General features: G+C 42.4%; 1 long non-coding RNA gene across 1 annotated transcript; it reads left to right on the plus strand.

The window, feature by feature from the left end:
- Positions 1-1334: 1334 nt before the first annotated feature.
- On the plus strand, positions 1335-2214 carry LOC121181527. The gene is made up of 3 exons (XR_005894043.1): positions 1335-1382; positions 1497-1613; positions 2155-2214. It is a non-coding gene; the product is annotated as an uncharacterized LOC121181527 (long non-coding RNA).
- The last annotated feature ends 10463 nt before the right edge of the window (positions 2215-12677 follow it).

The raw sequence follows: 12677 nt of genomic DNA on the forward strand, positions 1-12677 counted from the left end.
TATGGCTCCTGTCCAAAAAGGTGGGAAAAGACACTGGACCTGTGCTATGGGTCGACACAGGGGGTGTATAAATCTCTTCCTCTCCCTCCTTTGGGCTCCTCTGATCACAGCTGTGTGCATTTGCTGCCCACATATAAAACTGTTTTAAAGAGGGAGAAGAAAAAGATCAGGGACATAAAGGTCTGGACAGATGAGTCAATGCTCTGCCTCCAGGGATGTTTTAATTGCACGGACTGGGATGTTTTCACACAGTCCTGTGGGGATGATTTGGACTCACTGGTGGACATAACATGCTCATACGTGGTCTTTTGCAGGGATATGATCATTCCCTGTAAGCGTGTTAAAATATTTCCCAGCAACAAACCATGATTTACCAAATCAGTCAAAGCAGGATTAGAAATCAAAACTGGAAAACAAGATGGCAGCAAACAAACTTCAGCCGGGGCAAGTATGAAAACTACTGCAGGCCTTCAGAGCACAGAGCGCAGTACTCGTGTCTTTTTAGATGGTTGGAACTCAGACACAGAGCTGGATAATGCTCTGAATTGTTTTTACTGTTGTTTCAATTTTAGCACAGAAACTCAGCAACTGAAACATAAAGTTAAAGACACTATGCACTTTAACATTGAGCTGTGTGATGTCAAAAAGACGTTCTGTGTGGTAAAAGTGAACAAAGGTCACGGCCCCGATAATATATATGGATGTTTAGTGAAGTCCTGTGCACATGAACTGAGTCCTGTGTTTCAATATATTTTTAATAAGTCCTTACAGACACAACATGTCCCTAAGCTCTGGAAAGATGCTGTGGTTGCTGTCCCAAAACACTGAATGATGTTAGAGCAGTCACCCTGACTTCAATTTGAATGAAAACCTTAGAGAAACTGGTCAGATCTGAGGTCCTGAAGCAAACTGAACATGCAGTAACATGTAACATGAACAAGTAACATGAACCTGAACCTGAGGATGATTTCAGTTGATGTGCAGATGAATGATTTGTGTTTTCTCTCCAGATGAAGGTAGAAAGTGTGTGTGAGCTGATGTGGATGTGAATTCAGCATCATGAATCAGTGTGAGGACAGAGAGGAGGGAGCCCCTCCCCCTAAAAGAGTCTATGTGGGGACCATGAGATCCAGACCAAAGCTCAGAGGTGAGATGAGGATCTCTAACTGTCCATGACTCTTCTCCATGTCAGAGCTCAGCACTCACATCACTGCACCATCATTATTCACACTCAAAGCTCTGTGTGTGTTGTGTTGAAGGCCAGAGCAGCAGCACACACCAGACTCTGCTGGACCTGAGCCCAGCTGTGTGTCCATGAAGAGTGACTGGTCAATGGTTGAGCCCATTAATTTCAAAGGACAGCCTCGCTCTGCTGCAAAGAAGTGAGCTGCAACTGACTACATGTTTTCTTCTTCACTATGAGAACACTGTATGAATAATAGATATGTTGTCCCTGTCCCCATGTCCCTGATGGTCCTAATCTCTGTGTCCACCAGGATCCATCAGAGACCAGACTTCCCTGTACCTGAGCCCAGCTGTGTGTCCATGAAGACTGACAGGTCAATGGGTCTCCCCATTGATTTCAAAGGACAGCCTCCCTCTGCTGCAAAGAAGTGAGCTGCAGCTGAGTTTAAAATGTATCAGACAGCTGTCCTGTATAACTGGTCTTCTATGAAAGATGAAGTGATTGTGTTTTGTCTCCAGGCTTCATGAATGACACAGTACATGAACATGATCAGGCTGAAACACAGGCTTTAGTGGCAAAGCTGATGTTTCTCTTTTCAAGAAAAGCACTTCTTATGTTCTTATATGTGTCATTCAGATCAGAACTAAAACCCCCTGTAACTCAGCACCTATCCAGTTCCAGTGTTTGTGTTAGTGTCCTGTAGCAGAGGTGAGACTTCTGTCAAACCCAGTGTGAGTCCTTAAAACCCATCATTTAAAAGGTGGACTTGTTGTGATGACTCTAGGTCATGAGGTACAGAACTGATTGCTTGTTTCCTCTCATTGAGAATGTCACAGCACAGTAGTGTTTGCTTTAATCAGGACAGTCACCACAGAACATAAAAGCAGCTGTTGTTTGTGTACAAAGCATAAAACGCTCACAGATGCTGCAAACATAATGTGAGCTAATTCTTCATGATTCCTCCACAGAGTGGACCAGGAGAGCTCAGAGGTTCCCAGTGCTCAGTCTGCCCAGCAGCATCAAACACACCTGGACTCCATATTTATGGTCTGTACATGGACAACAACTACTTTGACATCTGTTGTGTTGACAATAATCTCCATGCTGCACTTTTTAGAGCAGTGGATTGTCAGTGTGTCCAACATGGATCTGATGTTTGGCTCCATGGTTTTACTTTGATTGTGTCATTCATATAGTTTTCTGTTCCAGCTGCTGGAGGAGAACATTGTCACTTTTGTGAAGAAGGAGCTGAAGAAGATCCAGAAGGTTGTGAGTCCAGATTACCCAGAATGCTCAGAGAGTCAGAGGGAGGATGAGGAGATGTTGGACGCTGAGGATGAAGAGCAGAGGAGGAGCAGCAGAGAGGCTTTTGTGAAGATCACAGTGAACTTCCTGAGGAGAATGAAGCAGGAGGAGCTGGCTGACTGTCTGCACAGCAGTAAGAGGATTTCTCTAAAGATTCAACATGAAAGACAAATGGGACATTTACTAATGTCTCAAGACATGGAGGGAAATATGTTCATGTGTGTTCTTTAGGGGGATGAACATGTCATGTTTTCTTTATGAATCAGTCATTGATGTTGTTTCTTGTTTGTTCATTCAGGACATGTTGCTGCAGTTTGTCAACGTAAACTTAAATCTACTCTGAAGAAGAAGTTCCAGTGTGTGTTTGAGGGGATCTCTAAAGCAGGAAACCCAACCCTTCTGAATCAGATCTACACAGAGCTCTACATCACAGAGGGAGGGACTGGAGAGGTCAATGATGAACATGAGGTCAGACAGATTGAAACAGCATCCAGGAAACCAGCCAGACCAGAAACAAGCATCAGACAAGAAGACATCTTTAAAGCCTCACCTGGAAGAGACGGACCAATCAGAACAGTGATGACAAAGGGAGTGGCTGGCATTGGGAAAACAGTCTTAACACAGAAGTTGACTCTGGACTGGGCTGAAGACAAAGCCAACCAGGACATACACTTCACATTTCCATTCACGTTCAGAGAGCTGAATGTGCTGAAAGAGAAAAAGTTCAGCTTGGTGGAACTTGTTCATCACTTCTTTACTGAAACCAAAGAAGCAGGACTCTGCAGGTTTGAAGAGGTCCAGGTTCTGTTCATCTTTGATGGTCTGGATGAGTGTAGACTTCCTCTGGACTTCCACAACACTGAGATCCTGACTCATGTTACAGAGTCCACCTCAGTGGATGTGCTGCTGACAAACCTCATCAGGGGGAAACTGCTTCCCTCTGCTCGCCTCTGGATAACCACACGACCTGCAGCAGCCAATCAGATCCCTCCTCAGTGTGTTCACATGGTGACAGAGGTCAGAGGGTTCACTGACCCACAGAAGGAGGAGTACTTCAGGAAGAGGTTCAGAGAGGAGGAGCAGGTCAGAGGGATCATCTCCCACATCAAGACTTCACGAAGCCTCCACATCATGTGCCACATCCCGGTCTTCTGCTGGATCACTGCTACAGTTCTGGAGGATGTGTTGGAAACCAGAGAGGGAGGAGGGCTGCCCAAGACCCTGACTGAGATGTACATCCACTTCCTGGTGGTTCAGTCCAAACTGAAGAATGTTAAGTATGATGGAGGAGCTGAGACAGATCCACACTGGAGTCCAGAGACCAGGAAGATGATTGAGTCTCTGGGAAAACTGGCTTTTGAGGAGCTGCAGAAAGGAAACCTGATCTTCTATGAATCAGACCTGACAGAGTGTGGCATCGATATCAGAGCAGCCTCAGTGTACTCAGGAGTGTTCACACAGGTCTTTAAAGAGGAGAGAGGACTGTACCAGGACAAGGTGTTCTGCTTCGCCCATCTGAGTCTTCAGGAGTTTCTGGCTGCTCTTCATGTCCATCTGACCTTCATCAACTCTGGAGTCAATCTGCTGTCAAAAAAGAAATCACCTTCCAACAGTTCTAAACTGTTCAGAGACAAACCTGATCCAACACAGCTCTACCAGAGGGCTGTGGACAAGGCCTTACAGAGTCCAAATGGACACCTGGACTTGTTCCTCCGCTTCCTCCTGGGTCTTTCACTGCAGACCAATCAGACTCTCCTACGAGGTCTGCTGAGACAGACAGGAAGTGGCTCACAGACCAATCAGCAAACAGTCCAGTACATCAAGAAGAAGATTGAAGAGACTCCCTCTGCAGAGCAAAGCATCAACCTGTTCCACTGTCTGAATGAACTGAATGATCGTTCTCTAGTGGAGCAGATCCAACAGTCCCTGAGTTCAGGACGTCTCTCCACAGATGAACTGTCTCCTGCTCAATGGTCAGCTCTGGTCTTCATCTTACTGTCATCAGAAAAAGATCTGGACGTGTTTGACCTGAAGAAATACTCTGCTTCAGAGGAGGCTCTTCTGAAGTTGCTGCCAGTTGTCAAAGCCTCTAACAAAGCTCTGTAAGTGTATAGGTAGTTGGATTTATTCATCATTATATAAATACTCTGCTATTTTATTCAGCAGGAGGGAAAATAAATTCCTCTCTTCTTTAATTTCTTATCATCATCTCTGAGCTCTGAGCTTCATCACATTGAATCTGAATTAAAATAATGGATCCTACATTAAAGAGCCAAGTCTCAGCTTTAATTTGAGCAGGTTGACATCAGTATAGAAAGAACTGTGTGGGAGATTCAGCCCTTTTAGTGCTTCAAAAGTAACTGGACAAATACACATGAAGTGAAACAAACTCGTCACATTTAATATTTAGTGTAAAATCCTTTGCAGTCATTGAATGTAGTATCCATTATTGTATTTTAAAGTGAATGTGCTGAGATCCCAAATAACATATCATGTCTAATTGTCCAAATAGTTACGGCACTGACTGTGCATGTCTGTTTATTACTGATTGTATCATATTTAACTGTCATGTCTCCAACTTGTTGAGAATAAAACAAAGGATTTGAATCAGAGCCAATGAAAGATGATCATCAATGTAGAAACTCCTCATTGGTTAGCAGGTGGATAAAGTGCTGATATTTCTGCTTCACTCAACAAATCTGTGTTTGATGTTTGGCCCAGTTTTCAAATGCAGGTCTGTTCGTTTGCTGTGAGCTGCAGAGCAAACTGAGAGTTTTGTTCCTTTGATTGTCCTTTCAACACAAATGTTATTTGACTTTTTCTTCATTGTTTCCTCTTCAGACTGAGCAGCTGTAACCTCTCAGAGAGAAGCTGTGAAGCTCTGTCCTCAGTTCTCAGCTCCCAGTCCTCTAGTCTGAGACACCTGGACCTGAGTAACAATGACCTGCAGGATTCAGGAGTGAAGCTGCTGTGTGGTTTTCTGGAGAGTCCACACTGTAGACTGGAGACTCTGAGGTCAGTTCACTGTCTGTTACTGTTGTAGATCTTATATCTTTAATCCACAACTGAACCTGGTTTATCTTCATCCAGAACTTGAATCTATTCATCTTGAATGAATGAGATTTGAAATAGTTGTTGTTCCATATTGTGACTTTTTCTTATCTCAGACTAAGAATTATTCCTTCAGCTTCACTTCATTTCAGTCTTTTGTCATGAATAATGTCTGTTGACTTCAATGAAACCTTCAGAACTCACACACTCGTATTTGTCACAGTCAGCAGACTAATGTTTTCTAAATGAAGTGTAGAAAATGTCCAGTGTGAGTTGTTCAAAGTCCATTTTTATCACAACAATATACACAAGATCCTCACAACTAATATTTGTGCCAATCAATTGAAAAACACTTGAAGTTCATTTCAATGAAGTGTCAGAAATGTCAGTTTGTGTGTGTGTGTGTAAATTGTGGTCTTTTCTCATTGAGTTGAATTGACTTGTTAAATGTGTTAAGGAGCAAAGACCACAGTGTTGGTTTATAGATAGATAGATAGATAGACTTTTTTCATCCCTCAGGGTGAAATTATGTTACAGCAGCAAGTGAAACACAAAAAGAAAGGAAAGGACAAGTTGACAGCTAACTGGCAGCACTTAGCAACTCTACAAAATACAGTGTAACAAAGTATAAAGACATTAAGAGTGAATGTGTATATATATACATATATATATATATATGACAAGAAAAATAACAATATTAATAATAAAATAAAATAAAAAAATAAAAACAGGGAGGAGAATAATATGTACAATAATATATACAATGTTGTAAAATTATAACCTGTCAGGTGTGCAGTGTGTACATTTATAATAGAAAAATAGAGCCATGGTTCTCTAATGGTGGTATGTACAGTTGTGCAGCAGTGTATAGTTATGTACACATAATATACATATACTAGGGGTGTGCGATATGACGATATTAGATCGTGAAGGATTAGAAAGTGTTGACGATCTGCCAGAGGAGAGAGATCATATTATCGTCTATAGGGCACATTCATTCCGCCTCACGTGAACATGACCAACCAATCATGGCGAAGTACGAGCAGTGCTGATTTTTTTTTTTTTTTACTAGCCCCGCTGTTTCAGTCAAGCTGTAGCGGGTAGCCTTGGCCAAAAACGAAAGTGAAAGCTTGGAGTTGGTCCCCAAAAAGAACTCCACTTCAGTCGTATGGACAGTGTTGGGGAGGAACGGAATACATGTAACGCCGTTTCTGTCTTGGCCAACACATTCCTGTCCCGGCTCTGTTTTGCCGGCTGTGGCTCAAGTTTTCGCTCCTGCTGCTCCTCGTCTGACTCCATTCTGACCGACTGATCAGGCGAATAGCTCGTTTATTTACGTTTGTTTTCGTGGAGCTGGGGCTTCTGGGAAATGCATCGGGTTGCCTTCGTTCATTTAGAGAATAAATATAAAGTTGTGAAACAGAGAAGTATACGGAGCCCCTCTGGTGACATTGGATAAAAAAAAAATAACGCGTGGCCACGAGATAACGCGAGGCCACGAGATCGTAACACGTGGCCACGAGATATTTAATGCGTGGCCACGAGATAGCGTTATTATCTCATGGCCTCGCGTTATTATCTCGTGGCCACGCGTTATTTTTTTTTTATCCAATGTCACCAGAGGGGCTCCGTAGAAGTATCGTCACGTAATCCATTGATTTCAACAATGTAACTGTATTCTGAATACTATCTATTTAAACTGTAACTGTAATGGAATACAGTTACTCATAATTTGTATTCTGAATACGTAACGCCGCTACATGTATTCCGTTACTCCCCAACACTGCGTATGGAACTGGTTTGGGTTTTCTCCAAACGACAAAGCGCAAACAACTGTCATTTGTAAAGTTTGCACAGAGAAGGTTCGAGCTTCGGATGGAAACACAACGAACCTCTTTAACCACCTGAAGAGGCAGCATCCGGAACTATTTGCTGAGAGCCAAGCAGCGAGGCCAACCACACATCAGCCAGTGGTAACGGCTAAAGACATTACACAGGAACAACCAACTATAACACAAGCCTTGATAAAAGCACGCTGTGTGAGAGAAGTAGCAAACGGTGGAAAGAGGTGACCCTTTTATCTTTAGGGCTAAGTTTTTACATAGAGAATAGTTTGGTTCTAAATTAACTTCACTGTAAAAATGAACTGATAAAATCGTGATCATGATTTTACCATTAAAAAACCGTGATGTGATATTTTTGCCATATCACCCACCCCTAATTTCTCCTAAAGACAGATCACATCTCTCTGATCACATCATGTTGAAAAGAATTCAACCTTATTGGTTTGTTAATTGTGTTTGTGCTCCATCAGTTTTGTGTTGACGACAAATCATCATTCAGTCGTCTGCCATGCTCGTCTAAATATTTCATCCTTTAATATTTAAATATGTGCAGCTCTGATATTGTCAGTCCATTAGTTTCATTTGTACCTTTTGGTAAAAGTCAGCCCATGTTGCAGCTAATGGACGTGAAGCTAACAGCAGCAGGTAGCTCACAGAGAGAGATCATCTTTAGCAGCTGTCACTGTTCACTGAGCTCAACTGGAGAAAAATATCCTGGAGTCAGAGAAAAATCCTGGACAGTAAAAATGTTTTTCTAATGGAGACGGCCTCATGATAACTTAGTGGAGTCAGATCAGAGTTCTCAGTTATTCCAAATGGTTTTCCTTATGGCTACAAATAAAAGTCAAAGACTTGAGCAGGGTTTATCTAAAGGGCAACAGGAGCAGAGTCATGATGGGGACATGTTGGACAGGACAGTTTTTCAGCTTCCAGAGGTTGATGTTGTGGTCCATCAGTCAGTGAAGGTGAGGCTGTAGAGTGTGTGAGGGACATGAATTCTTCTGGAGCTTCTGGAGAGGAGAAAGGACTCTCTGTTGTCATGACTACAAAAAGAAGGCAGCTGAGACCAGTCACAGTGTTTGGGATTTAGAGCAGGTACACACTGGATATAGATGTGAAAAAGCTGCTGTTCCCTAACAAATCCCACTTTATTTAACAATCATCTGACTGTTGAATCTCTGAGAAATGAAACATGGAGTGAACGAAGAGATCTTTGGATGACAGAGTTTAGGAAAGTTTTCAAAGCTCTGTTATGAATGAAAACCACTTTGTGCTCAGTCTCTGTTGAGTTGAATGAATGTTTTCGTTGTGGATCCAGGAAATAGACTCTACACATGAGAGACATGATAGAATGTGTTGAACTGCTCCTTCCTCCACCAGCCTATGATACCAAACTGCAGTGAGGACAAGCTCAGCGGGAGTCTGTTCTCTGAGCAACTAATTCCAGTAAGAGCAGTTTCCAATGAGCAGATCTCACACGCCGACAAACTACAGTCTCCATGACTGGAGCGTCTGGGGTCAAAGGTCAGAACCACCCTCAGGACTTATTACAGAAGACAGTGCAACAGTGATTCATCAGTGTACAGATACATGTCAGTAAAGAAGCTGAGAGTTGAAGGACGACACCAACAACTCCTTTAATCTGCTTCTGACATCTGACTGTTGTTTTCAGATCCAGCTGTGAACATGTGGACTTCTCATTTTAACTGCACAAACCTACTGAGCTACTAAATATATTGATCCTCTAATGACAGACCTGACTGATATGAATCTGTGTTGACATGAAAAGGTGTGTGAATGTTGTGGTGACATGTGGATGATGTGTGTAGAAGGCTGACATGATGATGATCCACAGCAACAGAAGGACACAGTCACTCTGCTCACTCCGCTGAAGAGAAGCTCATTGATTAGGACATATCTGATTGGATTATCAATGATTTTCATCTTCATCTGTTATTCTTTATTCAGGTTGAGGGGCTGCAGGTTGTCAGAGATCAGCTGTGCTTCTCTGGCCTCAGCTCTGAAGTCCAACCCCTCCCATCTGAGACACCTGGACCTGAGTGAAAACTGGGACCTGCAGGATTCAGGAGTGAAGGATCTGTGTGGTTTTCTGCAGAGTCCAGACTGTGGACTGGAGACTCTGAGGTCAGACTCCATTGTTTACTTGTGTGCTGAGATGAATATGATGTGAAAGTTGTGCTTTATTCAGTATTTATTAGGTCAAATCTCCTTCAGAATTTCTAACATTCAAAGTGTGAAATGGTTGAAAGGAAGTTGTGAAAGTGCTGACTCTGATTTTCAAAGTGATTTTTAAAGCTTTGAAAATGATTTGGATTCTGACTCTTACAGTCCACATTGACAGTGTCAGCAGTTTGACTGAGTTGAGCTTGTGTTATTCACAAAGTTTCATTGAGATCAGGATGTTTGACAAGAACTGATCTGTACAACAGGTGTGAGCAGGTCTGAAGGCACAAGTGTTCATAGCTGCTCCCAATGGCCTCACTCACAGGCACAGTGAAAAGCCTGCTGTCACAGAGAGGACACGTCACCATGGTTTAAATACGGAGAGGACATTTTCACACAGTGTCTCCTGAAGACATTCATAGAGCTACACTCAGCTGCTGAGCTGAACAGGGACACAAATATTTGTGGGACCAATGAAAACAGAGCAGAGAGAGAAGTTCAAACCCTGGCTCCTTTCTCAGCTCCACACAGCCGACCAATCACTGAGCCCACTGGGTGTCAACGTCCCACTGTGTCTTTGTCACACCGACACAAACTGTGGGACGCTGACAGCCACCAGGAAGGTGGGGCCAGGAATCCCAGAATGCAATGCTGGAACAGCAGATTCAAATGTGTGAGCAGAGAGTGTTGGATGAAGCTGAACTTGCTTTGGACCAAAGACACATGACTGGAATGTGATGAAATGTCTCATTCAACACACTGCACATGTGCTGAATGTCTGCAGCTTCTCAAACTCTCAACACAAACTTCAGTCACACTCAAAACATCAAAGGCTCAAACTATTATTTCACACAATATGAAAGATTTCATTTGAAACCTTAGTGAACACTTTGAAAACTTTCTTCCAAACTGTTAAACCTGAGTGTGAATGTGGGACTTTTTGAAGGAGATTTGAGCTCAGAGATTTGATGCTGATCCACACTGAGCATCTTGTTCAGCTTCATATTTCAAACTCATTGAATGAAGATTCAAAATCCAACACTTGCTAATTGACTCTTTACTTTGGAACAATTTCATCTTCACCTTCAGTTGACTTTTATATTTCTTCACATACAAAGCAAATATTCCACATTAAGACAGAAAGAAATGTTTCTTCACTCTTTGCTTTATGATCTGTGATGTTTATAGTGACTGAAGTTAATGAGAGCTGTGTTTGACTTTTAGTATCTGACTGTTTTTAAGCTGCATCCTGTTGGTTCAGGTGTTTGGAGTTTCCATTTTCCAAACTTGTACATTCTCAACCTTCTTCAGCTCTGAACAGATGATGAAACACTCAACGCTTTCAAGCAGGAACTTTGTCTCCTAAACTCACATCTTTTATTCTTTATTCAGGTTGAAGGGCTGCAGGTTGTCAGAGATCAGCTGTGCTTCTCTGGCCTCAGCTCTGAAGTCCAACCCCTCCCATCTGAGACACCTGGACCTGAGTGGAAACGACCTGCAGGATTCAGGAGTGAAGGATCTGTGTGGTTTTCTGCAGAGTCCAGACTGTGGACTGGAGACTCTGAGGTCAGACTCCATTGTTTACTTGTGTGCTGAGATGAATATGATGTGAAAGTTGTGCTGACAGTAAAGTGCAGACATCACACTGATATTATACTGATCCACACTGAGGATCTTCATAGTAAAGTCTGTTTTCTTCTTCTGTGGTTTAGTCCACTGACTGTGGCAGAGCAATGTTGAGCTACAGATTTCAAAGCTTCATTTAACAAGAAAAAAGCTTCACTTCAAGTTTTTTCCACACTCACATCAACAAATATATATTCAGTGTTTTCTTCTTCCAACACGACTAGAAAGTGATGAGACTAAAGTCAAAGTGACTCAGATATTCAGAACAAACTCAGCATGTTTGTTAAATATCGTCACCGTTACATGAAGTGAAAATCTTTTCCATTTTGTCTCAATCATTTGTTGACTTTCCTCCAAACTTCAGCCTGACATGTTTGTTCTCTGTCAAAACTTTAGGATCTTTAGTAGAATCTGAAACAAATGTCAACAACATGAGTTTGTATAGATGGAGCCACTGGTGGAGCTGGAATAGTTTAAGAGCTGAAGTCACTATGTCTTTATTGAAGCAGCAGCATGTTGTCATTAATATTAATGAGAGCTGTGTTTGACTTTTAGTATCTGACTGTATTTAAGCTGCATCCTGTTGGTTCAGGTGTTTGGAGTTTCCATTTTCCAAACTTGTACATTCTCAACCTTCTTCAGCTCTGAACAGATAATGAAACACTCAACGCTTTCAAGCAGAAACTTTGTCTCCTAAACTCACATCTTTTATTCTTTATTCAGGTTGAGTTACTGCAGTTTGTCAGAGATCAGCTGTGCTTCTCTGGCCTCAGCTCTGAAGTCCAACCCCTCCCATCTGAGAGACCTGGACCTGAGTGAAAACTGGGACCTGCAGGATTCAGGAGTGAAGGATCTGTGTGGTTTTCTGCAGAGTCCAGACTGTGGACTGGAGACTCTGAGGTCAGACTCCATTGTTTACTTGTGTGCTGAGATGAATATGATGTGAAAGTTGTGCTTTATTCAGTATTTATTAGGTCAAATCTCCTTCAGAATTTCTAACATTCAAAGTGTGAAATGGTTGAAAGGAAGTTGTGAAAGTGCTGACTCTGATTTTCAAAGTGATTTTTAAAGCTTTGAAAATGATTTGGATTCTGACTCTTACAGTCCACATTGACAGTGTCAGCAGTTTGACTGAGTTGAGCTTGTGTTATTCACAAAGTCTCATTAAGATCAGGATGTTTGACAAGAACTGATCTGTACAACACGTGTGAGCAGGTCTGAAGGCACAAGTGTTCATAGCTGCTCCCAATGGCCTCACTCACAGGCACAGTGAAAAGCCTGCTGTCACAGAGAGGACACGTCACCATGGTTTAAATACGGAGAGGACATTTTCACACAGTGTCTCCTGAAGACATTCATAGAGCTATACTCAGCTGCTGAGCTGAACAGGGACACAAATATTTGTGGAACCAATGAAAACAGAGCAGAGAGAGAAGTTCAAACCCTGGCTCCTTTCTCAGCTCCACACAGCCGAGCAATCA

This window comes from Toxotes jaculatrix, chromosome 5, assembly GCF_017976425.1.
Source record: "Toxotes jaculatrix isolate fToxJac2 chromosome 5, fToxJac2.pri, whole genome shotgun sequence".
NCBI classification, from domain to species: Eukaryota; Metazoa; Chordata; class Actinopteri; family Toxotidae; genus Toxotes; species Toxotes jaculatrix.